Below are 17,935 nucleotides of genomic sequence, written 5' to 3'. Positions count from 1 at the left end.
CAAAATGACATCCTATATATGAATCTTATTCTCCGGACCATTCCGGAACTCCTCGTGATGTCGGGGATCTCATCCGGGACTCCGAACAAATATTCGAACTCCATTCCATATTCAAGTTCTACCATTTCAACATCCAACTTTAAGTGTGTCACCCTACGGTTCGTGAACTATGCGGACATGGTTGAGTACTCACTCCGACCAATAACCAATAGCGGGATCTCGGAGATCCATAATGGCTCCCACATATTCAACGATGACTTTAGTGATCGAATGAACCATTCACATACGATACCAATTCCCTTTGTCACGCGATATTTTACTTGTCCGAGGTTTGATCTTCGGTATCACTCTATACCTTGTTCAACCTCGTCTCCCGACAAGTACTCTTTACTCGTACCGTGGTATGTGGTCTCTTATGAACTTATTCATATGCTTGCAAGACATTAGACGACATTCCACCGAGAGGGCCCAGAGTATATCTATCCGTCATCGGGATGGACAAATCCCACTCGTTGATCCATATGCCTCAACTCATACTTTCCGGATACTTAATCCCACCTTTATAACCACCCATTTACGCAGTGGCGTTTGGTGTAATCAAAGTACCTTTCCGGTATAAGTGATTTACATGATCTCATGGTCATAAGGACTAGGTAACTATGTATCGAAAGCTTATAGCAAATAACTTAATGACGAGATCTTATGCTACGCTTAATTGGGTGTGTCCATTACATCATTCATACAATGACATAACCTTGTTATTAATAACATCCAATGTTCATGATTATGAAACTAATCATTCATTAATCAACAAGCTAGTTTAAGAGGCATACTAGGGACTTCTTGTTGTCTACATATCACACATGTACTAATGTTTCGGTTAATACAATTATAGCATGATATATAAACATTTATCATAAACATAAAGATATAAATAATAACCACTTTATTATTGCCTCTAGGGCATATCTCCTTCAGCTCTCCCACTTGCACTAGAGTCAATAATCTAGATTACATTGTAATATACCTAACACCCATGGCATTCTGGTGTTGGTCATGCTTTGCCCTAGGGAGAGCTTTAGTCAACGGATCTGCTACATTCGGATCAGTGTGTACTTTGCAAATCTTTACTTCTCCATCTTCGATGTACTCACGAATCGAGTGGTAACGCAGCTTGATATGCTTCAGCCTCTTGTGTGACCTTGGCTCTTGTGCATTGGCGATGGCACCCATGTTATCACAGTAAATGATTAATGGGTCCAATGCACTAGGAACCACACCGAGCTCTACAATGAACCTCTTCATCCATACCGCTTCTGATGAAGCCTCTGAAGCCGCTATGTACTCGATTCGGTTGAAGACTTCGCCACCGTGCACCGCTTCGAGCTTGCCCAGCCTATCGCAAGCACCATTCAATACAAACACGTACCCGCATTGTGACTTAGAGTCATCGGGATCGGTGTTCCAACTTGCATCGGTGTAACCACTTAGAACGAGCTCTTGGTCACCTCCATAACAAAGAAACATATCCTTAGTTCTTTTCAAGTACTTCAGGATATTCTTGACCGCTGTCCAGGTGTTCCATTCCTGGATCACTTTGATATCTGCTAGTCAAACTAACATCATGTGCTATATCCGGTCTAGTACATAGCATGGCATACATGATAGATCCTACTACCGAGGCATAGGGGATTTTACTCATCCTTTCTCTTTCTTCTGCCGTAGCCGGTCCTTGAGTCTTACTCAAGACTTTGCCTGGTAACATAGGTAAGAACCCTTTCTTACTTTCGTCCATTCTAAACTTCTTTAGAATCTTGTCCGGATATGTACTGCTGTGATAGCCCTATTAGGCGTCTTGATCTATCTCTATAAATCTTGATGCCTAATATATATGATGCTTCACCAAGGTCTTTCATTGAAAAACTATTATTCAAATAACCTTTAACACCGCTTAATAGTTCTATATCATTCCCGATCAATAATATGTCATCTACATATAATATCGGGAATGCTACGGAGCTCCCACTCACTTTCTTGTAAATACGAGCCTCTCCATGACACCGTATAAACCCGAAGTCTTTGATCACCTTATCAAAGCGTCGGTTCCAACTTCTCGATGCTTGCTTCAGTCCATAGATTGAACGCTGAAGTTTGCATACTTTGTCAGCATTTTTAGGATCGACAAAACCTTTGGGTTGTACCATATACAACTCTTCCTCAATGTCTCCATTAAGGAACGCCGTTTTGACATCCATCTGCCAAATCTCATAATCGAAAAATGCAGCTATTGCTAACAAAATCCTCACAGATTTTAGCTTCGCTACAAGTGAGAAAGTCTCATCGTAGTCAACTCCTTGAATTTGTCGGAAACCCTTTGCGACAAGTCGAGCTTTATAGACAGTAATATTACCATCAGCATCTGTTTTTCTCTTGAAGATCCATTTATTTTCGACAGCCTTTCGGCTATCAAGTAAGTCTACCAAAGTCCATACTTTGTTATCATACATGGATCCCATTTCGGATTTCATGGCTTCTTGCCATTTGTTGGAATCTGGGCTCATCATCGCTTCTTCATACGTCGCAGGGTCCTCATCATTGTTATCCACAATCATGACATTTAGACAAGGATCATACCAATCAGGAGTGGCACGTTCCCTTGTCGATCTGCGAGGTTCGAGTAGTTTCCTCGTTCGAAGTTTCATGATCATTATCATTAGCTTCCTCTCGTTGTCGGTGTAGGCGGTACAGGTACAATTTCCGGCATCGCGCTACTCGATCAACGAGTATAGATTCATCAATCTCATCGAGTTCTACTTTTCTTCCGAGTCACTTCTTTAGTGAGAAATTCTTTCTCAAGAAAGGTTCCGTTCTTAGCAACAAAGATTTTGCCTTCGGATCCGTGATAGAAAGTGTACCCTATAGTTTCCTTAGGGTATCCTATGAAGACGCATATCTCCGCTTTGGGTTCTAGCTTGTCCGGTTGTAACTTCTTTACATAGGCTTCGCAACCCCAAACTTTCGAGAACGACGACTTAGGTTTCTTATTAAACCATAGTTCATACGGTGTCGTTTCTACGGATTTTGATGGTGCTCTATTTAAAGTGAATGCGGCTGTCTCTAATGCATAACTCCAAAATGATAACGGCAAATCAGTAAGAGACATCATAGAACGAACCATATCTAAGAGAGTTCGATTACGACGTTCGGACACACCGTTACGTTGAGGTGTTCCCGCGGTGTCAATTGTGAAAGTATTCCACATTTCTTTAAATGCATGCCAAACTCATAACTCGGATATTCACCTCCACGATCGGATCGTAGAAATTTAATCTTCTTGTTACGTTGATTTTCTACTTCACTTTGAAATTCCTTAAACTTCTCGAAAGTTTCGGATTTATGTTTCATGAAATAGATATACCCATATCTACTCGGATCATCCGTGAAGGTTAGAACATAACGATAACCACCGCGCGATGCTACGCTTATTGGTCCGCACACATCGGTATGTATGATTTCCAATAAGTCGGTAGCTCGCTCCATCATACCGAGAAAATGGAGTCTTAGTCATTTTTCCCATTAGACATGCTTCGCATCTATCAAGTGACTCAAAGTCAAGTGATTCAAGTAATCCATCAGTATGGAGTTTCTTCATGCGTTTTATTCCAATATGACCAAGACGACAGTGCCACATATAAGTAGAATTATCATTCAATTTAATTCGCTTAGCATTAACGTTATGTATATGCGTATCACTACTATCGAGATCTAACAGAAATAAGCCATTCTTTTGTGGTGCTCGACCATAAAAGATATTATTCATAAAAATAGAACAACCATTATTCTCAGACTTGAATGAATAACCGTCTTGCATTAAACAAGATCCAGATATAATGTTCATGCTCAACGCAGGTACATAATAACAATTATTTAGGCTTAAAACTAATCCCGAAGGTAGATGTAGAGGAAGTGTGCCGACTGCGATCACATTGACCTTGGATCCGTTTACAACGCGCATCGTCACTTCATCTTTCAGCAGTTGTCGTTTATTCTTTAGTTCCTGTTTCGAGTTACAAATATGAGCAACCGAACCAGTATCAAATACCCAGGTACTAGAACGAGAACCGGTGAAATGAACATCTATAACATGTATATCAGATATACCTTCTTTCTTCTTCTTGACAAGGCCGCTCTTCGGATCAGCCAGATACTTGGAGCAATTACGCTTCCAGTGTCCCTTCTCCTTGCGGTAATAGCACTCAGCATCAGGCTTAGGGCCGTTCTTAGGTTTCACAGGAGGTGTAGCAGCTTTCTTGCCACCCTTCTTGAATTTTCACTTAGACTTGCCCTGTTTCTTGAAACTGGTGGTCTTGTTGACCATCAACACTTGGTGCTCTTTCTTGATCTCTATCTCAGCAGCTTTTAGCATGCCAAAGAGTTCAGGTAACTCCTTGTTCATGTTCTGCATATTGTAGTTCATCACGAAGTTCTTGTAACTTGGTGGCGAGTGATTGAAGGACACGATTAATCCCCAGTCCGTTAGGAATCACTATTCCCAAGTCACCGAGTTTCTTCGCATGCCCGGTCATGGCGAGCATGTGCTCACTAACGGAGCTGCCTTCTTCCATCATGCAGCTGAAGAATTGTTTCGATGCTTCATAGCATTCCACGGCCGCATGAGTCTCAAAAATAGCTTTCAGCTCTTTCATCAACTCATGAGGATCGTGGTGCTCAAAACGTTTTTGAAGATCGGATTCCGGACTGCACAGGATGGCACACTGAACTTGAGAGTACCGAATTTTCCGAGTCTCGTAAACAGCTTTTACTTCATCGGTTTCAGTTTCTGCAGGAGGGTCACCTAGCGGTGCATCAAGCACATATTGCAGATTTCCGGTAGAGAGGAAGATCCTCACATGACGGAACCAGTCGGTGAAGTTGCTACCGTTGCTCTTAAGTTTCTCTTTCTCTAGGAACTGATTAAAATTGATTGGGGACGCCATCTCTACAACATATATTTGCAAAAGTTTAGACTAAGTTTATGACAAATTGAGTTCAAATTTTAATTCAACATAATTAAAAATCTAGGTGAACTCCCACTCAAAACAATATCCCTCGCATTGTCTTAGTGATCACACGAACCAAATTCACCACACCTAAACCCGATCATCACGAGAAAAGGTGTGATTTCAATGGCGAACACTCAAAGTGTTCATCATATCAACCATATGATTCATGCTCTACCTTTCGGTATCACGTGTTCCGAGACCATGTCTGTACATGCTAGGCTCGTCAAGGCCACCTTAGTATCCGCATGTGCAAAAGCTGTCTTGCACCCGTTGTATGTACTTATTGAATCTATCACACCCGATCATCACGAGATGCTTCGAAACGACAAGACTTGGTAACGGTGCTACTAAGGATGAACACTTTATTATCTTGAGATTTTAGTGAGGGATCATCTTATAATGCTACCGTCGCGATCTAAGCAAAATAAGATGCATAAAAGGATTAACATCACATGCGGTTCATATGTGATATGATATGGCCCTTTTGTCTTTGCGCCTTTGATCTTCATCTCCAAAGCACGGACATGATCTCCATCATCTTCGGGCATGATCTCCATCATCGTTGGCGTAGCGTCAAGGTCAATGGCGCCGTCTTCATGATTGTCCTCCATGTAGCAACTATTACAACTACTTTGAAATACTACTCAACATGAAATTTAAAGACAACCATAAGGCTCCTGCCGGTTGCCACAATACAATAATGATCATCTCATACATATTCATCATCACATTATGGCCATATCACATCACCAAACCCTGCAAAAACAAGTTAGACGTCTCTAATTTGGTTTGCATATTTTACGTGGTTTAGGGTTTTCGAGAGAGATCTAATCTACCTACGAACATGAACCACAACGTTGATACTAATGTTTTCAATAGAAGAGTAAATTGAATCTTCACTATAGTAGGAGAGACAGACACCCGCAAAGCCTCTTATGCAATACAAGTTGCATGTCGAACGAGGAACAAGTCTCATGAACGCGGTCATGTAAAGTTAGTCCGAGCCGCTTCATCCCACTATGCCACAAAGATGCAAAGTACTCAAACTAAAGATAACAAGAGCATCAACGCCCACAAAAACCATTGTGTTCTACTCGTGCAACCATCTATGCATAGACCGGCTCGATACCACCGTAGGATAACGTTGCATAGAAAACAAAAATTTTCCTACCGCGAACACGCAATCCAAGCCAAGATGCAATCTAGAAGACGGTAGCAACGAGGGGGTATCGAGTCTCACCCTTGAAGAGATTCCAAAGCCTACAAGATGAGGCTCTTGTTGCTGCGGTAGACGTTCACTTGCCGCTTGCAAAAGCGCGTAGAAGATCTTGATCACGATCGCTTCCGGCGCCACGAACGGGCAGCACCTCCGTACTCGGTCACACGTTCGGTTGTTGATGAAGACGACGTCCACCTCCCGTTCCAACGGGCAGCGGAAGTAGTAGCTCCTCTTGAATCCGACAACACGACGGCGTGGTGTCGGTGGTGGTGGAGAAGTCCGGCGGAGCTTCGCTAAGCGTGCGGGACGTGGTGGAGGAGAGAGGCCGCTAGGGTTTGGGAGAGGGGGGCGCCGGCCACTAAGGGGTGCGGCCACCTTGGTGGTTCTTGGGTGGCCGGGCCCCTCCCCTTGGCCCCTCATTATATAGGTGGAACCCCAAGTGTTGGTCTCCAAGTCTTCGAATAAGACCCGAACCAAAAACCTTCCATATGGTGGGGAAACCTAGCCAAGCTAGGACTCCCACTAGAGGTGGGAGTTCCACCTCCCATATGGGGGGTGGCCGGCCCCCTAAGGGGGAGTCCACTTGGGACTCCACCCCCACTAGGGTTGGCCGGCCATGGAGGTGGAGTCCCATGTGGACTCCACCTTCCTTGGTGGTTTCTTCCGGACTTTTCTAGAACCTTCTAGAACCTTCCATAGAACCTTCCGCGTCATTTTAATTCACATAAAATGACATCCTATATATGAATCTTATTCTCCGGACCATTCCGGAACTCCTCGTGATGTCCGGGATCTCATCCGGGACTCCGAACAAATATTCGAACTCCATTCCATATTCAAGTTCTACCATTTCAACATCCAACTTTAAGTGTGTCACCCTACGGTTCGTGAACTATGCGGACATGGTTGAGTACTCACTCCGACCAATAACCAATAGCGGGATCCGGAGATCCATAATGGCTCCCACATATTCAACGATGACTTTAGTGATCGAATGAACCATTCACATACGATACCAATTCCCTTTGTCACGCGATATTTTACTTGTCCGAGGTTTGATCTTCGGTATCACTCTATACCTTGTTCAACCTCGTCTCCTGACAAGTACTCTTTACTCGTACCGTGGTATGTGGTATCTTATGAACTTATTCATATGCTTGCAAGACATTAGACGACATTCCACCGAGAGGGCCCAGAGTATATCTATCCGTCATCGGGATGGACAAATCCCACTGTTGATCCATATGCCTCAACTCATACTTTCCGGATACTTAATCCCACCTTTATAACCACCCATTTACGCCGTGGCGTTTGGTGTAATCAAAGTACCTTTCCGGTATAAGTGATTTACATGATCTCATGGTCATAAGGACCAGGTAACTATGTATCGAAAGCTTATAGCAAATAACTTAATGACGAGATCTTATGCTACGCTTAATTGGGTGTGTCCATTACATCATTCATACAATGACATAACCTTGTTATTAATAACATCCAATGTTCATGATTATGAAACTAATCATTCATTAATCAACAAGCTAGTTTAAGAGGCATACTAGGGACTTCTTGTTGTCTACATATCACACATGTACTAATGTTTCGGTTAATACAATTATAGCATGATATATAAACATTTATCATAAACATAAAGATATAAATAATAACCACTTTATTATTGCCTCTAGGGCATATCTCCTTCAAAATCTAGAGTGGACGACATGAATGTTGGCACCATCTTTGAATCAAGAGATGCTACATTCTTTGAGGATATATTTCCTATGAGAGATATGCATGGCATGTCTAGTTGGGAATCTGATCCAATACATGAAACTCCTATGGAGTCTGATGAGGAATATGATGATGAGAGTTCAGATTCGATGAAGATGACAATGAAGCTCCCACAAGGAGTAAGAGACAAAGGATTGCAAAGTCTTTTGGTAATGATTTCATTGTGTATCTTGTGGATGATACTCCCACTACCATTTCAGAAGCTCTCGCATCTCCTGATGCAGACTACTGGAAGGAAGCGGTTCAAAGCGAGATGGATTCCATCTTGGCTAATGGAACGTGGGAGTTAACTGAGCATCCTTATGGGTGCAAACCTGTTGGATGTAAATGGGTATTTAAGAAGAAGCTTCGAGCTGATGGTACTATTGAGAAGTACAAAGCTCTGCTTGTAGCCAAAGGCTATACCCAAAAGGAAGGCAAAGATTTCTTCGATACCTACTCACCTGTGGCGAGATTGACCACCATTCGAGTACTACTGTCATTGGCTGCCTCACACGGTCTTCTCGTTCATCAAATGGACGTTAAGACGGCATTACTAAATGGAGAGTTGGACGAGGAAATTTACATGGAACAACCTGATGGTTTCGTACTAGAAGGTCAAGAAAGAAAGGTGTGTAAATTAAAGAAATCTTTGTATGGTCTTAAACAAACACCCAAACAATGGCAAGAGAAGTTTGAAAGAACTTTGACATCTGTGGGCTTTGTTGCCAATGAAGCTGACAAATGTGTGTACTACCGCCATGGTGGGGGTGAGGGAGTTGTCCTATGCTTGTATGTGGATGACATACTAATTTTTGGGACAAGTCTCAAAGTGATTGAGGAGGTAAAAACCTTCTTATCTCAGTGTTTCGAGATGAAAGATCTTGGAGAAGCTGATGTTATATTGAACATCAAGCTATTGAGAGATGAGAATAATGAGATTACACTTGTGCAGTCTCATTATGTTGAGAAGGTGTTGATCAGATTTGGCTATACTGATTGCAAATCTTCTCTCACACCTTATGATCCTAGTGTCTTGCTTCGAAAGAATGAAAAGGCAACTAGAGATCAGTTGAGATACTCTCAAATCATTGGTTCACTCATGTATTTAGCTTGCGCTACGAGGCCTGATATCTCGTTTGCTATGTGCAAACTTAGCCGGTTTGTGGCCAACCCGGGAGATGATCATTGGCATGCTCTTGAGAGAGTGATGTACTATCTAAAGGGAACCATGAGTTATGGAATTCATTATACCGGGTTGTTGGCCACCAAAACCCACCGGCGAGTAGCGACGGGCAACACGTAGAGCCGGGAGGCTCCCAGAACTACGGTAGGCCCTGGTCCCTCGTGCGACGGCCCGCAAAGCTCCGGCACGCACGTCCGATGCTCGGTGCAAGGGCGTGCCACCTGACCTATACCGGTCGGGAAGGTGATGATTTGCTTCGCTTAGTTTCCTGCATGGCATACACGTAAACATTAAATACGAGCCTCGATCGGCTCTCAGGTTGTCCTGTGAATCGGCTCAAGGAGCCGATCCACCCATGATTCGTATGAGGTCTACGACAACATGGTGATCCTGCTTGATCAATATTAAGTTAAAACGATCTACGACGATCTAGGGTTTTCACCACATAACCGGAACGTCCTACACGTAATTGAGCCTGGCAGCCACGCAAGATGATGATAAACCAGCCCTAGATAAGGCCTAAAAACCAACATGGAGTTGATTCCCGGAACATCTTGTCTAGGGCTAGCAAACTACACCCTACGTACTACTGGATCCTTCAACCCGTTTGCAAGGCCTAACTATGTAGATATTAAACTAATCCTTGAAGAACAAGGAGCGATCGTAACGGATCGGATCTACTGAACAATGACTAAGCAAGGTGCCACCCTTGCACCTCAGATCGGTACGAGGGTGGCTAGATATCTAGGGGTAGCATGGCTAGACAAATACATCAAGAAAGTACTGATGCTAACCCTAACATATCTATGATAACTACGTTGCTCGCCATCAACAAGGCTTCAGCACGAGCAACGCATGAACAACGAATAAACTTGATACTGCCTAGATCGCGAGATGCGATCTAGGCAGCATGGTGCTTACTCGGAAGAAACCCTCGAAACAAGGGGTGGCGATGCGCCTAGATTGATTTGTTGTGAACGTGGTCGTCCTCTTTCTCAATAACCCTAGATACATATTTATAGTCCGTAGACTTTGTAACGTGGGAATAATCCCAACCGTGCACGAGCCAAATTCTACCTTTTAGTCCTAACCGACACGTATCCTACTATATTTACAGATACACGGGCAATTTAGCCAAACTCTTATACAAGGCCGATTCATGCATATTTTCCGTGTATATTCTCCAAGCCCATCTTAATCACGGCCCACATCTGATCCGGTTAAATTCTGGTGATAACACATGCCCCCCTGGTTTTGGTAATGATAATTCCAAAACCACTCTGTTTTTCCCTCGTCGGGTCATGTCGTGGCAGAGCAGAACTGTCGCAGTATCCTTCATCATGATGTCTTGCCTTCTCGACTTCTCTGCAAGATTTGATAGTGCTTTGGCATCGCCTCCTCGAAAACTGCCATGACATTAAATTTCCACTATATCCCCTTTATTTAACCGCGCCGAACAGATCACTTCTTCACCCCCCTCGCCCTGTTCTAGCCATCGGCACCAAAAAACCCTCTTTTCCTGTACAATGTCTTCCTCTTCCTCCGCCTCATCGGGCCTCTCTTTTCAGTCCTCCTTCTCCAGCGACGACCTTCCCCCAGCTGCCGTCGGGTCGGACGACGACCTGCCAATGGCTGACGGGGAGGTGGACCTCCGGTTCCTTGTCGAAGGGGAACTGGAGGGCGAGAGCGAGGACGACCTCCACTCCTGGGCGAGCTTTACCTCCTCTGACGAGGAGGAGGACGAGGAAGAGGAGGAAGAGGAAGATGACTCCTCCTCCGCCGGATACCCACCGGCAAAACGCTTCCGAGCTTGGTCGGAGAGCGACGACGATGATGATGACGAGGAAGAAGAAGCCCCGGCTGAGGACTGGGGTAGCAGCGACGAGGAGTTCTCCGGAAGCAGCACCGACGGCAGTTACGACGCCGACGACGAGGCCAGCGAGGATTAGTAGTATAGGATTAGTATTTCTTGAGCAATCGGCTCTTCTTTTGTTCTTCCTTTCTTGAGCAATCGGCTCTTCATTGTAAAAAAAACCCTCTTATTAATGAAGAAGTGTTTCCAATTAATTTTGCCGATAGTCAAAGTCAGACAATCCCCAAAAGAGCCGATGGCATCGCATCGGCCTCTACCATAAACGCGAGTAAGGCCAACCCAGTTGCCCTTTCAAACGGTAACCTGCGACCTCCGTCTGGGAAAGCAAACTCAGATCCCCAAATCGCCGCCCGAGCAGATCCAACTCACGGCCACACGAATCTCAGATCTCAACCGCACCATTCCAACTCCACAGCGCATCCAATGGCGGAATCATCCAACGCCAACGCCATGGTCTCCGGCCTGAAGGTAATCCTTAACCGCCCCTCGCCATCCGAGTAAATATTAGGATTAACAGCAGACACCTGAATTAATGTCCTATTTCGTTATTAATTTTAGGTTTCAGACATCCTGCTGCCGCATCCTTCTCTCCCAAATTCTATGTGTCTTGGCCCCCGCTCTTCCGAGAGTCCCGCTCACTTAATCTCATGCGAGGCCAACAGAATCCCCTTCGTGAACCAGAATTTAGATCTGACTTCCTGGGCCGACTGCCTGCGAGCCTGGCCTAATCCTCCTGAGGGTTGGGTAGCATGGTACAGTCGAGTGTCTAAAACTCATTATGCCACCTGGGAAACTATAGGGATAGCCGATGCCTTGTCATTATCATTGTCCCCTCTTGAGAAGAATGAGAATATTCTGAAAACCATCGGCTACTTCTGGTCTGATGCACTGAATTGCTTCATGTTTGGCCACGGCCCCATGACACCAACTCTGTTAGACGTGGCCATGATCACAGGCCTAGACATTGCATCCCCATGCCCTTCTGCTTTTATGCTGCCAAAGGTTCCTTTCACCCACTCCTCCAAAACAGAGTGTACAAGCTGGGGTGCCTACCTCAGGCGTTACATGAAAACCAAAGGCCCTGTGACAGAGAAAGAACACACGGCCTTCCTGAACTTCTGGTTGGAGCACTTCATATTCTGTGGCCCTTCACTCGCCCTAACCAAGAATTACCTCTCCCTGGCCTATGAACTCGCCAAAGGCACTCAGCTTGGCATCGGCAAACTATTCCTTGGAGAGGTCTACCGATCTCTTCAACTGATGTCTGTCAAACTGTTCTCCCAAAAGACAGTTAAAACAGGAGGCCCTTGGTGGTTTATTCAGTTATGGGCTCAACTGTACTTCCACAACCAGATCCCAAACTTTCCACCTTTGGCCACCTGCACCTTCCCAAATGCTAGTGGGAAGCAGATCCGATGCACTAGCTATGGCCAAGCTCTGTATAGCCTCCCAGGCAGCAGGCTGACCCCTAAGGAAGCATCAGAGTGGTTCAGCACTTTCTTCCAAGGCTTGGACAATCCTCTGTTCTTTCCTTACACTGAATCTGAAAATTTTGAGAACCCAGTTTCCTTCAGGTTGGACAGCTTTGCCGATGACCCTAGCACTCGGCACTTGTACTCTATCATGATCCGTCCTTGCTTCCTTCCAGTCGGCATGAGTACCTCAAACAGGATCATCAAGCCTGGTTATGAGTCTTATCAGCCGGTGGTAGTAGCCCGACAATTTGGTCTCGGGCAAGCGTCTCCGCACTTCTTTCTTCACCACTTAACAGAAAGTAGAGCTGAGCTGCCTGATATCCTCACTGGCCAGAGGTGCTATTCCTTCTTCGATGCTCTGGCCATTCCAATCCCCCACAACCTTCGCTTCACCACCACCACCGATGGTTTTGAGACTTGGTGGTCCATGTGGAAGACCCACGCCTTCAGGAGAGCTCTAGGACCATTGCTGAAGCAACTCGATTCTGAATACAATATTCCTGCAGAACAGGTACCACTACTCATAATTTTCTCGTAGTGGCTCGCAATGATTGTTTGTAACCTGGCTTTATTTCCTTGCAGCAACAAGATGGCCCAGAACCCGTGCAAACTGATGGCTCCCCCTTCAAGTTCCTTCCACCAGCTCCAGTGGTTCTCTTCTGCCAGAGCTCACCACCCCTGAAGAAGGTTATGATGCAGGGTCAGCCGATTTCACCCAAATCGGCTCCTAAGAGTAAAGCATCCTTTGGGACAGCTGCCCCCCGAGCCTCAATCCAGGCGAGGAAAGCAGTGAGGAAAGTAGCTGCCAGGAAGACCTTGAAGCGTCAAACCACTACTCCTGCCCAAGAAAGCCTGCACGTAAGCTGATCCATGCCTTGACTAATTTCGTCTGTCCTTCCAGGCTTTTGCAACATGCTTGTATTTCTTTTACAGACCTCCATCGAGGAGAACCCCAGCGAGGAGACACAGTCCAGACGAAGGGACTCGAGCTCAGGTGACTCTAGGAGAACCACCACACAGAGCCAGACGGACCCGCCATCATCGGCTTCCAAGAAAAGGTCAGCTCCCTAGCCTGCTGCTTTTCAAACTCCGATCAGGGCAGGGCTACGCACGAAGAGTCGATGCGTCAAGAGGGCTCGCAAAGGACCGCGAGCTTCTTCATCAAGCCAGGAGGTTTCAAACGTAATTACCTCCCTTGGTTGATATTCCATACTATCCCATCGCTTGTTCGGATCGGCTAACCATTTCCTTTGTAGACTGATGACACCTCTAGTGAGGACGTTGAAGAGATAGTGATGCCATCCGCCACCCTGGATCTAGCAACTTCAAAGATCGTGGCTGACAAGGTGACCAACCTAGTCAAGCCCACAGTAAAGCCGATCATCACCACATCGGCTGCCCCTCCGGTCTTAGGAGAGGTATATTCCATCCCCTTGGCTCTTCCCTTTTCTTTTGCTGCATACTAATGCTGTTCTTGTTCGTTTGTCAGGGTTGTGATCTCTCAAGTTTGCTGACGTTCGACCCTGAATCCATCGAACCAGCTACTTCCAGGGCAGGTGAAGAGCCGAGACCTAGCACTACCCATGGTCAACTCCAGCATCTCAAGGCTTTGCTCTCCTCCTCGGTTGAGACTTTGGTTAAAAACCCCGAGGAAGTAAAGGGCATTCTCGAAGACATTCAGCCCCACCTCCCAGTGACACTGCAGGTGAAACTTTGGCCAGCTGTGACCCTGTCGGTCTTCAGGTCAAGGGTGCAATCGGCTCGCCAGAGAATTAACCTTCCCCACCTACCATTGAGAGCCGATATTGCAGACAAGTGTCAACGGCTCAACGAGAAAAAGGCTGCCTTGGACGCCAGAACTGACACCTCTGCCAGCAGTGCCGAACTCGAGACCCTGCGTAAGGAACTGGAGAACCTTGAAGAGAGGGTCAGGGTGACCAAGCAGCTTATCCAAGACAAGGAGGCTCTTATTGCCCGCTCTCAAGAGGAAGCAAAAGGCCTCACAGCTGATCTGAAGACTGATCTGGCTGAAATACGTGCTCTGAACAGTCAGCTGGTGACGGGCAAAGACGAGGACGACGAGGCTGAGATCGCCGAGGTGGATCGTATCCGTGTTGACGCCCTTCATGCCCTCAACGCGTTCCTTGAGTAGAGCCTTTCTGTGTAAACTAATAAATACTCTAGAGTCGATGGCTATGCATCGGCTTTTTATTCTGAAGTCGACGTCTGTGCATCGGCTGTACTTGTATACTGTTGTCTCTTTTTTTTTACTGGCCGATTTTTTGTATGGTATCGGCCCCCACATTTCACTGGCCATGTATCGCACATGTTTATCCGTTTAGGTGCCCCCCGAGCCGAATCTGCTAGGTAACTGCAGATATCGGCTCTGTAGTCATCCAAAGAACTGTACCTGAACATCGGCTCCATCAGGACCAATATCGACTTCTTCTGTCTCATCTGCCGAGGTAAACCTATACCCTAGCTTTCCGTCTCCTGTTAGATCGATGCTCAACACAGGCAAAACGTATGGCGAGGATAATATGGGCCGACTGCTGGAATCGGCCCCCACTTTGATTGCATTGTTCAATGAAGGTTTACATCTTGTTCGTGCTTCATTACGACTACGTGACATGCTTGAGACAAGATCATCACTTTTTATTTTTTGGGGCCGATCGCATGGATCGGCCTTGCCACGTACGTCCATAGTCTTTGCTCTTGTTACACAGTCAGGCCGGTGGATAAGACCAGCCTCACCCCGTTTTTTGTCACGTCAATGCGCTCACAGTCGTCCAAAGTAATTCCGGAGAGTGGCTCTTGGCCTGCTGTCTCCCAAACGTTCATGCCAGCCGTTGAGATCTCGGCCGAGTCATCTGCGTGGACGACCTCTACTTCATCTCCATCCCACTGTATTAAGCATTGATTCATCGTGGATGGAATGCAGCAGTTGGCGTGAATCCAATCTCTCCCTAGCAGGACAGCGTAGGTGCTCTTGCTGTGGACGATGAAGAATGTCGTAGGGATGGTCTTCCTTCCTACGGTCAGATCCACGTTCAGAACACCTTGTGCTTCTGATGCTTGGCCGTTGAAATCGCTCAATGTGACATTGGTCTTGATCAGATCCGAGCTAGAGCGTCCCAGACGACGTAGCATGGAGTATGGCATGATGTTGACTGCCGCTCCGGTGTCAACCAGCATCTTGTTGACAGGCTGCCCATTGATATAACCTCGCAAGTACAGGGCCTTCAGGTGTCTGTAGCTTCTTTCTCGTGGCTTCTCAAAGATAACCGGCCTTGGGCCGCAGTCAAGTTGTGCCACAGGTGCCTCTTCGGTTCCAGGAGCGCAAAACTCCGCCGGAAGAATGAACACCATGTTTGTGCCAGCCGATGTCTCATCATCGGCTTTCCTCTGTTTGGGGCGCCACTCTTTCTTCTGTGGTCAACCCTCCTCGTCCAGAGTTCGCTGAATTTTCACGGCTAGATCAGGCCGCGCTTTCCTCAACGTATGCAGGTATAACCTTTCGGCTTCCTCCAAGCAACGTAGTCGCTGAACCCTACGTTTTTGGGAGTGGCTGAGTCCATCAGGGCACCACCTTGGACGGTGGTATTTATCTTCTTCTTCTTCTTCTAACTCCTCGAGATCTTCCACCCGAGAGGACTCAGCTTGCTTGTTCCGAGATGGGAGAGGTCCCAGACGCTTGAACACTGACACGTCTCCTGTGCCCCTCTTCTTCTGCCTACATTCTGGGCAGTTGCCGATTGTGGGCAATCGGCTCATTCCTGAATCCCAGCAGTGTTTGAAGAAGGGACAATCCCGATGCTGTCCACGTCATCCTGCTCTCTTGACTTTTCCTTGGCATGGCGCTCATATCTTTCATCGTCCCGATCACGCCGACGATATTTCCTGGCGTCCACTGCTAGCCGAGCGATCTCTTTCGTCGTCGTCGTTGCTATCGCCGGCGTTGGTCGTGCGACGCTCATATTTGTTGAGGAGATGATCGGAGAGAGGTCGGCTGATATCGCACATTCTTCACTTCTCCCTACTGTGATGTAGCGCTTGCCATCGTGTCGGGGCCGGTCGCGCGGAACGGCCTCCTCTTTGTCATTGCCACGAGAGCGGCTGCCCTCGTCTCTGTCCTTACCAGGGTGGTGCACAGGCCCGACCATGTTAATACTGAACGAGAAACCCGGCTGGCACCTCCCGGGGTAAGTGCACTCCACCATGTTAACGGCGGGAAAGGGGTGCGTGTCGACTTTCATGGCGTACTGGCTGAAAATTAGACGCCCTTGTTCTATCGCCATTTGGATCTGCTGACGCCACACCCTGCAGTCGTTGGTAGTATGGGTGAACGTGTTATGCCACTTGCAATATGGCTTTCCGTTCAGCTCTTGCGCCGTAGGGATTTTATGGCCTTCGGGTAACTTTAGCTGCTTCTCCTTGAGTAAGAGGTCAAAAATCTGCTCAGCTTTGCTTACGTCGAAGTCAAACCCTCTTGGAGGACCTTGTGGCTTAACCCACTTGCGGGACACGGGGCTTGCCCCAGAGCCCATTCGGCTACTTGCTACCTCCTGATCTCCTGCGAGTCCTTCATCTTCCTCTGTCTCAACCGGGACTACCGCGCGCTTGAACTTGTCCCGGTACAACTCGCAGGTGGCGCTGTTCATATAATGACGGTTTCGAACCATATGCGCCAGTGAAGCGTACTACGCTTGGGAAGCCATATCCTTGATCGGCGATGCGAGACCCACCACCGCCGGCTCGGCTGCTTCTTTTCGATCAAACGAGCCGAATAGCATCGGTTCTCGATGGTCCTGAAGCGCTGGATGTATTCGACACTTGTTTCTCCGCGCTTCGTCGTACTTGTGCTAGATCGGCAATGCCAGCCTCGGAAGCCTCGAGTGATCGCATGTGGAGCTCTCCAACGCTTCCAAGTCCGGATTGAATACGGTGGCGGCGAGGTGTACCACCCGAAAGCCGATCCTGTGAGGGGCTGTGCGAAGAACCTCACACGTAATGGGTCCGATGCTTGAGATCGTGCCCAAGCTGCGCCAAATATCGGCTCACATGCTCGATTGAGCTGGAGCCTTCCGACCCGCTAAACTTGGAGAATTCGGGGAGCCGATATTTGGGTGGTAGTGGGATCAAATCGTACTCGTTGGGGTACGGCTTGAAATAGCCGATTGTCCTCCTTTTCGGCACCATGCCGAACTGGTCTCTCAAGATTGCACTGATCTGATCCACGGTGCTAGCTGCAGGAGTCGAGCTTTGAAGATTTGTTGGAGTGGCATACTTAGCTAGCCACACCTGCTTCTCAAGATCTGAGCTAGCTACAGGAGTCGAGCTTTGAAGATTCGT

This window comes from Lolium rigidum, chromosome 6 (genome assembly GCF_022539505.1).
Source record: "Lolium rigidum isolate FL_2022 chromosome 6, APGP_CSIRO_Lrig_0.1, whole genome shotgun sequence".
Classification (NCBI taxonomy): domain Eukaryota; kingdom Viridiplantae; phylum Streptophyta; class Magnoliopsida; order Poales; family Poaceae; genus Lolium; species Lolium rigidum.
The sequence above is the reverse complement of the archived record's forward strand: the minus strand, read 5'-3'. Positions refer to the sequence as shown.